Here is a 14,079-nt window from a genome sequence, read left to right as displayed (position 1 = left end):
GCATTCTCAAACGTGGGAAGACATCAAGCAGGCAGTGAAGGAAAGATATCTTCCCCCATCCCATGAATCCATAAAGATGAATGAGTTTTTTAGTCTTAGGCAATGCAGCTTAACTCTTCAGGACTACTATTCCAAATTTATCACTCTTCGGAAGTATGCCCCAGCTATGACTACTTCCCAGCAAGTGGCTCATTTCTGCCAAGGGTTAAATGAACCCTTAGATTCCCGCCTTGAAGTAATGAGGCCAAGCACATTATAGGATGCTCTCATATGAGCAAATCCCCTTGTGAAAGAAATGAGGACTGACAAACCTAAGCATCAAAAGAGATCTTACCTTGAGGCAAATCCCCTTGTGAAAGAAATGAGGACTGACAAACCTAAGCATCAAAAGAGATCTTACCTTGAGGCAAATCCTAAAGATCAACCTTACAAGAAACCTTAACAGAATTTCCCCTACTACAGCAGAGGGCGACAAGGAAACTCTTTTGTCCCCCGCTCGTATGCTGCTTCTTCTAGAGAAGGCCCTCTGTGTTTTGAGTGTAATGAGCCGTGACACTTTAGAGCCAACTGTCCCAAGATGGCAACATCATTTTCCCAAGGTAGCAGAGGAAATCAAGGCCGTGGAACCCCTATCCACCAAGGTGCAAGAGACGGTGGGCGTGGCAGAGGCCACGGAGGAGCAGTTGCTAGGACCGCCTGTATTATAAGTGAAGAACCGACCTTGGAAATGGCTGAAGAAGAGCACGCCACCGTCCATGCGGCAGTAGAACACCAAGGTTTGAATAAACAATTTGGTGTAATCCAAACCCCAGCCACTCATCACGGTAAGCCATTTCAGCTTTTGATTGATTGTGGTAGTACCCATTCATTTCTTTCTCCTAGGTGTTTGCAAAAATTAAAGTTGTCAAAAAACAGCTAGAAGAATGACTATAGAGTTAGCCAGTGGGAAAGAAGTAGTATCTCACCACTCTATAGAAAACCTTATTTTGAGCTGGGTAATGAGCAAACTCATGGCCACTTTAGAGTCTTGCCATTAGGAATTTATGATGGAATCCTTGGGATGGATTGGTTAATTGCAAAAAAAGCTAGCATTCATTGTAACCAGGGGAGTATCACTTTTGAAAATGAGCATGGCCAAGTAATATCTGTTCAGGGGATAACAGGAAAATCTAAATCTAGGGTAGTCAAGGCAAAACATCTTCTCAAGGGAACACGTAAGGGTCAGCAAGTTTTCTTAGTCAAGCTCAACAAAGCCATTGAACCTGGTATGGAGACAGAACCCTCTTGGCTCCAAGAATTCTCTAACATCTTCCCTGACAAGCTTACAGGGCTACCGCCTCCTCGAGAAGTCGATCATGAAATCGAGGTGATCCTTGGAGCTCAACCCATCTCAAAAACGCCCTATAAAATGTCCCTTCCTGAAGCCATTGAACTTAAAGAGCAACTTTCCCAGCTCATTGAGCAAGGATTCGTACGCCTTAGTAGCTCTCCTTGGGAGGCACCTGTTCTTTTCCAAAAAAAGAAGGATGGAATTCTCCACCTCTGCATAGATTATCGAGGGCTAAATCAAGTCACTGTCAAGAATAAGTATCCTATCCCCTCGCATCGACGAACTTCTTGACAGGCTTCATGGGGCCAAAGTCTTCTCAAAAATAGATTTGAGGTCTGGTTACTATCAGATCAAAGTCAAGGAAGCAGACATACCCAAGACAGCCTTCAATACCCATTATGGCCACTATGAGTTTACTGTAATGTCATTCGGGATAACCAATGCTCCTGCAACCTTCAACCACCTACTAATGCAAGATATATTCCGTCCTTACTTGGATGAATTTGTGCTTGTTTTCTTTGATAACATCTTAATCTACTCCAAATCAATGGAAGAGCATGAGGAGCATGTGCGTAGAGTTCTGCAATTGTTGCGCAAACACAAACTCAATGCCAAGAAGAGCAAATGTACCTTCTTTACTCATCAAATTGAGTATCTTGGATTCATCGTCTCCAAAGATGGCATTTCAGTAGACCCTGCCAAGGTCAAGGATATTCTGGAGTGGCCACCCCCTAAATCAGTTCATGAAGTTCGTGGGTTTTTGGGAATCACAGGATGGTATAGGATTTTTATCAAAGATTATGCCTTGGTAGCTGCACCTTTTATTAAGAGACTAAGGTTATGTAGAAGGGGAAGAGAAGGGTGTGAGTGTGAAGGGACTTAAGGTCCACTAGCTCACCTATTTAAAGGTGAGCTGCACCTTTTATTAAGAGACTAAGGTTATGTAGAAGGGGAAGAGAAGGGTGTGAGTGTGAAGGGACTTAAGGTCCACTAGCTCACCTATTTAAAGGTGAGCTACACCTTTTATTAAGAGACTAAGGTTATGTAGAAGGGGAAGAGAAGGGTGTGAGTGTGAAGGGACTTAAGGTCCACTAGCTCACCTATTTAAAGGTGGAGCTAGGAGGCATTTTGTATTGAGCAAGGCCTAGTTGTATTCATAAACAGCTTAATAATAAGCAAGATATCTTTCTTGTATTTTGTGAGTTCTTTTCCTCCACACACTTGATCTAGCATGAGCACCACGTTTTCTCAACATGGTATCTAGAGCCTAGGTTGATTAGGCCCTTGTGGTGTAGATTAGGTCATTTTTTGCTTCATTTTCCCTTATCTTCTACTTGTGGAGCTCAACCCCCTGGCAGTGGAGGAGCTCTACCAGCTTGTAGAGGCCTCATCTTGATGAGATCCCAACATGGGAGATGAAGAGAAGGTCCGGGCGCTTCCATTCGTACGGCAAATTCGCTGATTCAACCTCTCCACGCGGCGGCATTCTCTCTGTTGCAGCTCGGCACCGTTTTTCTGCTGCAGTGCTGGCCGTACAGCCATACGCCGGTTGTAGTCCATCATTAGCCATGGGACTTGAGGGCTTTGGTAGCCCACTCTCTGAGGACTCCACAGCTCAAATTTGAGCTCATTTGATGCACTGACGCGTCGGCTACATATAGAAAACCAGTTGCCTCTTCTCCTTCTCCATGCAAGCTTTCCATTAAAGCTTCAAACTTGGTTTTTTTCTTGCTCTAATCCTTCCCTCCTTGCTCTAATCACCCATGTGAGTTTATGAATGAGTGTTGCTGATTCTTCTCTTGAGTTTGAAGTGGTGCCAACCACATGAGGTATCCATAAGCCTCATTCCCATCAAGTTCCATCATCAACATCAACTTTCAAGCTTTCAAAGTTTTCAAAATGTGCTTATGAGCACTAATAGTGTTGATTAAACACTAATGAAGTTTTTAATTCAGCAAGGGAAGTTATTATAAAGTGTTTTTAAACACTAAGAGTGTTATTAAACACTAATGGTGAACTAATCACCAAAATAAGTATCATTAGATACTAAAAATATACTTTTAAGCACTAATTGTGTTTTTTAAACACTAATGGTGATCTTAATCACCAAACAAAGTGTTGATTGACACTAATGTGGTCTTAACCATCAAAGGAGGAGGTCTTTAACACTAAGGAGGCTCTTCTTCATCAACATTGGAGGCCAGGCACACACCATAAATGCCACATTACAAGTCTTCATCGTCAACCCGTTTCTTCCAAGGAGAAATGGTGCAACCACGAACCATTGTCTTCATCCCATAAGCCAAAGAGGTTGATGATTTCTAGTTTTTCATCATAAAACTCATTATTTTGAGTGGTTTTAAAGTTGGGCACATGTACACTAAGTGTTCATCTTCAATGTTTATATGTATCACCCTTGAGGCTCTTGTTTGTAAGAGGCATAGGCATGTCATAAGCCATATGCTCTCATTTCCCAAGCCTAAGGCATGTTATTCCACTGCATATTCAACATTTTCATCTTCTAAGATAAGTTGTAAAGTTGAGCATAGCATCACTAAGTGCTCTACCTTGTTGTTTGTCATGATTTTAAACATCTCTTGGCATTGTCTTTGTAAGAGGCATTGGCAACATTATGAGCCATGCCCTCTCCTTCTTGAGCCAAGGATGATGTACCTTATTGGTTTGAGAATTTACCTCAACCACTTCTCACTTTCATTAAGCTTGTATCTTCAAACCCTAATGGGTATCATGTAACCAACATGCATAAAAGTTATTGTAAGTGTGGAGTAGACACTGCCCTTGACCAATTCATAAGGCAAGTGGTAAGACCCTCCCTTTCCCTTTCCCATATAAATCTACCTCATTGCCCATGGAGGAGGTATGGTATTAAAGGAAGCATAAAGCATGTTGAAGGAACATCTATAAGCAAACCACTTAAGCAAGGGTGGCAGCCTTGTTTTGATCATTGTGTGAGAATGGTCAAGGTGGAAATCATGTGGAAGCAATGGCATGTATGTCTAAAGCATGTCAACTACAAGAAGTCAAGCAAGCACAAAGAGTGGGGTGCACCATCATTGAGGTGTACATCTTCATCGACATTAAATAAAGACTGAGATGGCCTCATTGTATTAGCCTCTAAGGCTCTAGGAACATATTTGTAAATCCTAGATAACCACACCACCATGACATCATTGTATGCCTAATGTTATAAAGGCAACCTATGTCCAATACCACCTATTCCATTCTTTCATAGTTGGTATTGAGGGGAGGTATTAAGAGACTAAGGTTATGTAGAAGGGGAAGAGAAGGGTGTGAGTGTGAAGGGACTTAAGGTCCACTAGCTCACCTATTTAAAGGTGGAGCTAGGAGGCATTTTGTATTGAGCAAGGCCTAGTTGTATTCATAAACAACTTAATAAGCAAGATATCTTTCTTGTATTTTGTGAGTTCTTTTCCTCCACACACTTGATCTAGCATGAGCACCATGTTTTCTCAACACCTTTGACGGATCTTCTTAAGAAGGATTGCAAAATAGTGTGGCTACCAATCCATCAAAATAGTTTTGATCAGCTCAAGGTCATTATTATTTCTGTCCTAGTCCTGAAACTTCCTGATTTCGCCAAGGAATTTGAAGTGGTTACTAATGCTAGTAGTCTAGCACTTGGTGGTGTCTTAGGCCAAGAAGGAAGACCAGTCGCTTATACTTCTCGCAAGCTAAAGCAATATGAAGCAAAATATGCCACCCATGATTTGGAGCTTTTAGCAGTTGTGTCATTGCCTCAAATTATGGAGACATTGTCTCTTGGGGGGAAAATTCCAGCTTGTAAATGACCATAAAAGTTTAAAGTTGATCTTCGCCCAGCCTAACATCAACATGCAGCAAAGGAGATGGATTGAAATTCTAAAAGAATATGACTTCGACATCAAATTTTACCCTGGGAAAGATAATGTGGTAGCAGATGCACTTAGCCCGCAAATCATTCTTGAGTGCAATTTCAATGCCAAATAATCCCATACTGGTCAAGGTGGAAGAAGTCTCATCTCATGATCCAGATTATCAGAGGATGATGAAGTTAGTAGAAGAAGGGGAAAATTCAGAGAAAGAGAAGAATCTAATCAAGGGATACTCCACTCATGAAGGAAGCCTCTACTTCAATCACAGGCTATGTATCCCTAAGGATCCTGCTTTAAAGAAACTAATCCTCCATGAAGCTCATGATAGTCCTGCTACAGGACACCCAGGCTATGCAAAAACATTAAATGCCCTAAGAAGGAGCTTTCATTGGGCAGGCTTGAAAAATGATGTCCTTCGGTACTTGAAGCAATGTCTCTCATGCCAAAGGATCAAAGCTGAAAGGGTCAAGATGCCTGGAAAACTTCAACCCTTGGATATTCCCCAAATGAAGTGGGAGTGCATTAGTATGGATCTTGTCACAAGTCTCCCCACTGTTCAAGGAGGATATGACTCCATTCTGGTAGTAATGGACTTACTTACTGTTACATATCCGTAACGCCGCTACGGGCATTACCACAAAGTAGCTCACCTTATACCAGCGAAGAAGACCTTCAAAGCTTCTGATGTTGCTCGAATATTCATCAAGGAAGTCCTCAAACTTCATGGTCTCCCAAAAAGGATAGTAAGTGATCGGGGTTCTGACTTCACTTCAAAGTTTTGGAAGTCCTTATTTCAAGCCCTACAAACTCAACTTTGCTTTAGCATAGCTTATCATCCAGAGACTGATTGGCCAGACTGAGAGAGTCAATCAAGTAATTGAAGACATTCTCAGAGCATATTGTGTACGGGAACCAAGAAGGTGGATTCAATACCTTCCTCTGGTAGAATTTGCCTACAATGCATCTTATCATCAGAGCATAAGAATGTCACCATTCAAAGCACTCTATGGGCAAGAATGCTTGTCTCCTCTAAATTTTTGTGATCTGACCATAAGAGTTGAGGCATCCAGGAAAATGCTCAAAGAGATGGAGGAACAAACCAAGGCAATCCAAAAGGATATTAAAGCTACCCAAGATCGATAAAAGCATTATGCTGACACCAATCCAAAAGGATATTAAAGCTACCCAAGATCGATAAAAGCATTATGCTGACACCAAGAGGTTTGAAGGATCTTCAAGGAAGGAGACAGAGTTCTTCTATGAGTGTGACCCAAACGAAGTTCTCTATCACTTGGAAAATATAAGAAACTCAGCCCTAGGTATTGTGGTCCCTATACAATTATCAAGTGTCTAGGTAAAAGTGCCTATAAACTCCAACTCCCAGCCCATATCAAAGTCCACAATGTATTTCATGTAAGTTTGTTAAAACCATATGTACCCAGTCTCGATCATATGTAAGTTTGTTAAAACCATATGTACCCAGTCTCGATCATATTCTTGATGATGAACAAGTTGTAATCCCTACTCAAGGAGTCCTTGAATTACAGCCTAGTAGCATCATAGATTCTAGGGAAAGGCAACTCTGAAATAGAACTCTTGTAGAACATCTAGTACAGTGGAAAGATTACCCTGAAGAGGATGCAACTTGGGAAGATGAAGCTACACTCTTAAAGCATTATCCCCAATTCATGACGAGATGAGGACATCTCAATTTCTTTAAGGGGGGAAGGATGTAACATACCCATCTTCACTAATAAAGAAATGTCCATGTAATAGATAAATTTATGAGTTTTTATGTTATAAAAATCAATGATTTTATTATTTGAGTCATTTCTACTTAGAATCTTCAAATTCTGAGCCCAAATTTGAAATTTGCGCACGATTTTACCCTAATATAGTATTTTACAGCATCCAAAATGGACACCAGACCAAGCTTATACGCAAATTTCAGTCATTTTAGTTAAAAAGCGACGACCCTTAAACCTTAATAAATGCACGACCAGGCGTTCGATTGACGAACGGTCTGAACCCTAACAACCAGGAGAACCTCCCGGACAAAAAAAAAATTGCCCCCGGGGAGGTCCGGCATGCAAATCGAGGCGGGCGCCCCAAATTTGGGGACCTCGTCCCAAAAATTTTAATCGTACACACTTACCATGGTGCCGTAGGATGGCCACACAAGAACCAAAGGACGACCACCCACTATGTGGTCCACACGTACCGCTACGTGGCTACGTGGATACCCATGTTGCCCCAGACTAGATAAGGTACATGCGTACCACTCCTTTCCCTGATAACCGACATTGTACCTTTCCCCTAGACCCATGCAAGCCACTGATCCATAGCCTTTGATGGTACACCATCCTTTCATCCTTGCTTTGCGCAGTGCCCGTACCCGTATCCCATAGCTATATAAACCCCCGAGGTGCTCCACAGGCAACACACATTTCTGCGCAGCGTATGCCCTGTTGTACCGCCGTCTGTCCCTGTGCAATGTACTTGCTGTAGTATAGCTGCCCCTTGCAGCCACCCCTCTCACACCCCCTCATTTGCCTCTTTTTAGATAAGGCAATTTTCCTCCATAGGAGGCAGTGTCCTTAACTCTTCCCCCCCGTGTCCTTAACTCCATAGGAGGCAGTGTCCTTAACTCTTCCCCCCCACCCACCCCCCCCCCCCGGCGGTGTGAAGAGACTTACAGCAGCCCTCAGTCCTTCTCCCCTTTAGCAAAACGTTTTTGTCTTAAGGACATCTCACAATCCCCCCCTAATGCAAGACATTCTCAGAGAATACTTGGATGATTTTGTTCTTATTTTCTTTGATGATATTCTTATTTACTCATCAAAGAATGCAGCTGACCATGAAGCTCATGTCCAAAACGTTCTTGAGATTCTAAGGAAGCACCAACTCTTTGCAAAAAAGAGCAAATGCACTTTCTCTGTCGACCATTTTGAATACTTGGGCTTTCTGGTATATCCAAAGACAGAATTTCTCCACTCCGCAAAAGTCCAAGCAGTCATAGATTGGCTTGAACCAAAGACAGTGAAAGAAGTCAGAGGATTCTTGGGATTAACTGGTTGGTATAGAATTTTGATACCTAAGTATGCTCTCATAGCTTCCCCCCTAAATAATCTTCTCAAAAATAATATTCCGTTTCAATGGTCTGAGAGCGCTTTTGACAAGCTAAAACCACCTTGGTAACCAATCCTGTTCTGAAGTTGCCAGATTTCTCTCTACCCTTTGAGGTAGTAACTGATGCCAGTGGTTTTGCCCTGGGAGGTGCGCTCATGCACAGGAAGGTCATGCAGTGGCCTATGAATCATGAAAGCTTAGAACACACATGAGAGAAATTATGCTATCCACGATCTGGAGCTACTTTCAGTAGTCTATGCCCTGAAGTTGTGGAGATTACCTATTGCGTCAAAGATTCACTTTGATGTGATAGATCATCAGAGTTTAAAGTGAATCTTCACTCAGAAGGATCTCAACATGCGCCAAAGAAGGTGGATGCAGACCCTGCAGGAATTTGATTTTGAAATCAAGTACACAAGACTGCCTAACACCATTAACTTGGTCCGACCCATTGATTAGGGTCGAGATATCCAGACAGATGCTTGACGACATGGAGTAGTAGATGTAGTCAATCTGAGAAGATTTAAGAGCTGCCTAGGATAGACAGAAGCAGTATGCAGATAAGAAGAGATCAGTCAGAAAATTCGAAGAAGTAGATATGGTCTTCATTCGAGTACGCCCCAAAAGAAGTTCTCTATCTCTTGGGAAGTACAAGAAGTTATCCCCCAGATACTGTGGGCCATATTTGATTACAAAGAAAGTAGGTGACTTAGCTTATGAACTTCTTCTACCTCCTCATCTCAAAGTACATAATGTATTTCATGTCAGCTTACTTAAAAAGTATGTACCAAGCCCGAATCATGTGCTTAATGTGATGAACTCTTAACTTCTTCAACCCAAGGACTGATGGAACTCCAACCGGAAGAAATCCTTGATGTTCGAGAGAGGGTTCTCATCAGGAACAGAATTCTAAGAGAATTATTAGTCAAATGGAAGTTATATCCTTTTGAAGATGCCACCTGGGAGAAAGAAACCGAACTGATGTGGGATTACCCCAAGTTTGTGAGATGAGTACATCTCGCATTTTTCAAGTGGGAGAGAATGTAAGATTCCTCCCCAGCCCCTCAAGATGTCCAGTATCTTCTCTTGTAATCAAACCCCTTTTCAGAATAATAAAAGATCTTGTTTCTACCTGTTTTGGCCTAGAGAGAGAAAATATTCTAGAGAGAGGTAATTAAATTTTTAGATATCTTTGGATGGAAAAATATCCTTTCTTATTAAAATAAATTCCCCCGAAATAGAAGTTTAAAAAGAAATTTCTAAGGTGTATTAGAAATAAATTATAATCTGCTCAAAAGACCTTAGCCTAAGGGTCCAGATTTTCTGAAAATTTTGGATTACGGTTTTGAGGGACCAATAAGATTAATCCAATTGTAGGGAGGAGATAAATTGAAGAATAAAAGAAAAACCCCCCAAAAATGAGTAAATGCTCACATAAGATGAAGAGTGGACTAAGGACCAAAGAAAACATTAAAAAACTAAATTTTTGACACCTCAGAGTGGGGATTCCCCCTCATGAAGGAGGTGCCTTTTTTCTCATCATTGCCCCCCAATTTTAAATCAATTAAGTGAGATATTTCATCTCTCCTCTCTCCTATTTCAAGTCTAGTTCCAAAAAGTAAGCTGAACTAACCCAAAAATGGTCAAAAATTGACCAAACTGATCTGAAAAATTCTAGAATCAGTTTGCTTGGTTTGAGACTCACTTTTTCCTATAAATAGAAGCCTCCCCCTTTGTAAAAGCTTAATAGTGTTTATGCACTGTTACTCTACTCCTACCCAGAGCCGATTACATTGAATTCTCTCCAAAGAAATTGGTGGCCACTCTTGATCAAAACAAGAGTAGAGCCCTCAATCCCTCAAGCCAAAGGAAAGCTTACAAAACTCCATGTAAGCTAAAATTTCTACTTTTTAATTTCAAATCTATGGTTTTTTTATTTCCTTATTTTTTTTATATAGTTAATTAAAGTGAATCATGATGTTATGCCTTGATGAAAAGGCTACCCCCTTCTCTTAAGAATTCAGCCTTTCTTTATACTAGAATGAGTAACAAATAAATTGATTAAACTTTTCTTATTGTTTCCTAGAAAGTGAAAATTGAGTAGATTAGAGTACTTTACTTCAAATTGGGGTTAATTTTAAATTGAAAAACAATGTTAAAAATTGAGAAATGGTCAGCCATACAAAGGAGGTTATGGAAAAAATTTCTTGAATTTTGTGGAAAATAAAGTTTATTTTTATGTTATTCTAAAAGAGTAATTCCCACCGTTTGTACATTCTAAAAGAAATATTTTATTTACTCCATGTACATATTCACCTATGAATATGCATGGATATCACTGATATTAATTATAGAGTTTAATTTTCATGCATAGAAAGATGCATAATGGAAATTGTTTATTATAAAAGTGTTATTTTCATTGAATTTAATTTCTATGCAGAGAAAGATGCATAATGGAAATTTTTTTATTATTATAAAAGTGTTATTTTAATTGAATTTAATTTCTATGCATAGAAAGATGCATAATGGAAATTTTTTTATTATAAAAGTGTTGTTTTCACTAAATTTAATTTCTATGCATAGAAAGATGCATAATGGAAATTTTTTATTATAAAAGTGTTATTTCCATTGAATTTAATTTCTATGCATAGAAAGATGCATAATGGAGATTTTTTATTGAATTTAATTTCTATGCATCTTTCTATGCATAGAAAGATGCATAATGGAAATTTTTTATTATAAAAGTGTTATTTTCATTGAATTTAATTTCTATGCATAGAAAGATGCATAATGGAATTTTTTTTATTATAAAAGTGTTATTTTCATTGAATTTAGTTTCTATGCATAGAAAGATGCGAAATTTTGAGTTATGACATCTATAACCAATAATTGTTTGTCATTGGATTGTTTTATAAGATAAATTTTAAAGAGGAGTGTGTGCGTAATTGTATTCAAACGCAAAAGTTAAGAAAGGCATTCAATCATGGGTGGGTGAGTAATTGTCTAGTTCTACCGATTCTAGTGGTTGGGTGGTGCCTAATCCATGGACCGGATGGGATTAGGCTAGAATAAGTGGAGTTTTAATAATGAAATTGAAAAATAAGAATATGCTTAGAACACGAGTAGCTAAATAAAAATCTGAAGACTTCTCAAATAAATAGATCAACGGCTGTGCCTGATTTCAGTTAGGAAAAAAGTGTTGATTTCTTCAAGTTAAGTCTGTACTAGTTTTCCTTCTATCTGGTTTATTCGGGTGAAGGATAGTTTAGTCTCTTGACCCCATTAGAAAATTTGTTAAGAAAATCAAAAAGGTGGAATCGATCCCATTTTTCGGGCAAGGGAAATTTTCCCGATTTCAGTTTCGAAATGACCACCAGATTAGTCTCATGTCCGGACATTCTAGGGCGAGGCCCCGAGTGGGAAACCCTGCCCTGCGTGAGAGGAAGTTACTTCCGCTACTATCAATCGGGATTCCGGTGCGCGAAGGGGGCAGTGGGATCTCACATTTTTAGCCTCACATCTTGTGTGTTCTGTTCTAGGGTTTGTTTGAGTGTGTGTGTGCTTACAAGAGTTCAAGCTCTCTTTCTCCCTGCATCCTTTCAGTACCAACCCTTGTACTTTTTGTACCTGCTACACTAGCCACTCTATCAGCTATACTAGCCTGTTCCTATTTTACCAGCCCTTTTACTTGTTGTACCTACTATACCAGCCATTGTAATGGTTGTAACAGCCACCGTACATGTTGTACCAGCCCTTGTAATCATTGTACCTATTGTACTAGTCATTGTATCAGCTATACCAGCCATTGTACATGTTATACCAACAATTGTATTTGTGGTACCGAATGAATGGAGAGTTGTACTCATTGTACCAGCTCTATTACATGAAGACCCATGGTTTTTAGGAAATAATCGGTACCCACACAGAGGTATATGGTTTAAATTGTTGGCTCAATATTTCTACAGCTATGTGCCACCACGTGGCTGAATTTTATGGTTGCCTTGTGTTGGGCTATGTTATGGCATTTGTATATGGATAATCCAGCATCTCCCATGGGGAGAGTAAGGCCCTCAAATATTGTACATGATATTATTTTGCTTGGGTAAAAAAATACTCCAAGGGGAGGGGGGGTCGGCCCATTCCAGCCTCTATGCGATGTCACATATGCAAGCTCCACTTTTAGCAATTGTGGATGTTTTGTCTAGCTTTTATGTTTTATGCAAAGTGATGATGGATATGTGTTAAGATTCTGGCCAATTTTAGTGTTTAATTGCATTAATGTTCAAGTGTTTTGCGAAACCCCGGGGATCCCTTGAAGTTACAACGGCAGCCTTCTTTGCTCATTCGACATCGACTCGGGATGACAACCCTCTCTACACTTCACCACCCCTCAGGTATTGCACCCTCATCACCAGAGCCTGCACTAGTTAGGATGGTAGTGTTCTCTGCTCATCACCATCATTATGCATATATGGCTAAAGTTGTGCAAGATGTTGAACCCACATGTTTTGAAGAAGCTGTTGGGAATTTAGATTGGGAGAAATCCATGGATGAAGAAATGATTGCATTGGATGTTACTTGAGGACAAGAAGGTTATTGGATGCAAGTGGGTGTACAAAATAAAGCACAACTCAGATGGAAGTATTAGCAGGTATAAAGCAACTTAGATTGGTTGCCAAAGGTTATGCTCAAACCTATGGCATTGATTATGAGGAGATGTTCAGCCCCGTTGCCAAGATGGCAACCATGAGAGCTATTATTGTGGTGGCTTCATCAAAAGGATGGGTTTTATAGTAAATGGATGTGAAGAATCTGTTCTTACATGGTGATTTGCAAGAAGAAGTGTATATGGATCAGCCACCAGGTTATGAAGATGTGGGTCACCCTGAGTTTGTATGCAAGCTGCGTAAATATTTATATGGCTTGAAATAGAAACCGAGAGCATGGCATGATAAGTTAGCACAATATCTTATCACCATTGGCCTTCATGTGTTAAATGTTCTCTATGTGCGAAAGAGTGATAGGGGCCTTGTGGTCATCACAATCTATGTGGATGACTTGATTGTTGGGGGTGACAATGGAGAGGAAGTTGAGAGTCTGAAATGTCTCCTCAAGAAAAAATTTGACATGAAGGGTTTGGGTGAGCTGAGGTACTTCCTTGGCATTGTGGTTATTAGGAAGGCCAATGGTGAAATATAGTAGGTTTTTTTTATTTGTGTAATTTTCAATAAGCATTTTAAAATTTACAAGTATACTACAACCAAAATACTAAAAAATTGGCATACTATGAATGCTTATCTAGCTCATTCTTAATAGATGCTCAAAGCACTCTCTCTCACACACACATACACATCACTATGGATGTCACTCTTGGGTTAGATTAAATAACCTTAGTGTAGATTATGATTTTGAACTTTTATTGTCTTGATGTTGATTAAGCTTTTCATTATTTTAATATTTTTTTCCAAATTTTTGGACTCAACATATGCAAGCCACCAAAATGTTTCCTCTCAACAATATCTAAAAATCAACCACTTCACAACTAGAAAAACAATATCACAAATAAGAATAAAAATAATTTACAAATGCATGTAAAGTGATCAAAGCATGATGCAGGTGACTTGTCTTAGGCAAGCTACTACTTCACTTTGCTCTGGCAAGCCACCTAAATTTGTCGGTCAAGATTTGTACACATTTCAATGTGCATGTGAGGGTTCAAGCTTTTCT

Source organism: Cibotium barometz, chromosome 24 (assembly GCF_041138505.1).
Source record: "Cibotium barometz isolate CiBa-2024 chromosome 24, ASM4113850v1, whole genome shotgun sequence".
NCBI lineage: Eukaryota > Viridiplantae > Streptophyta > Polypodiopsida > Cyatheales > Cibotiaceae > Cibotium > Cibotium barometz.
This window is presented reverse-complemented; position numbering follows the sequence as displayed.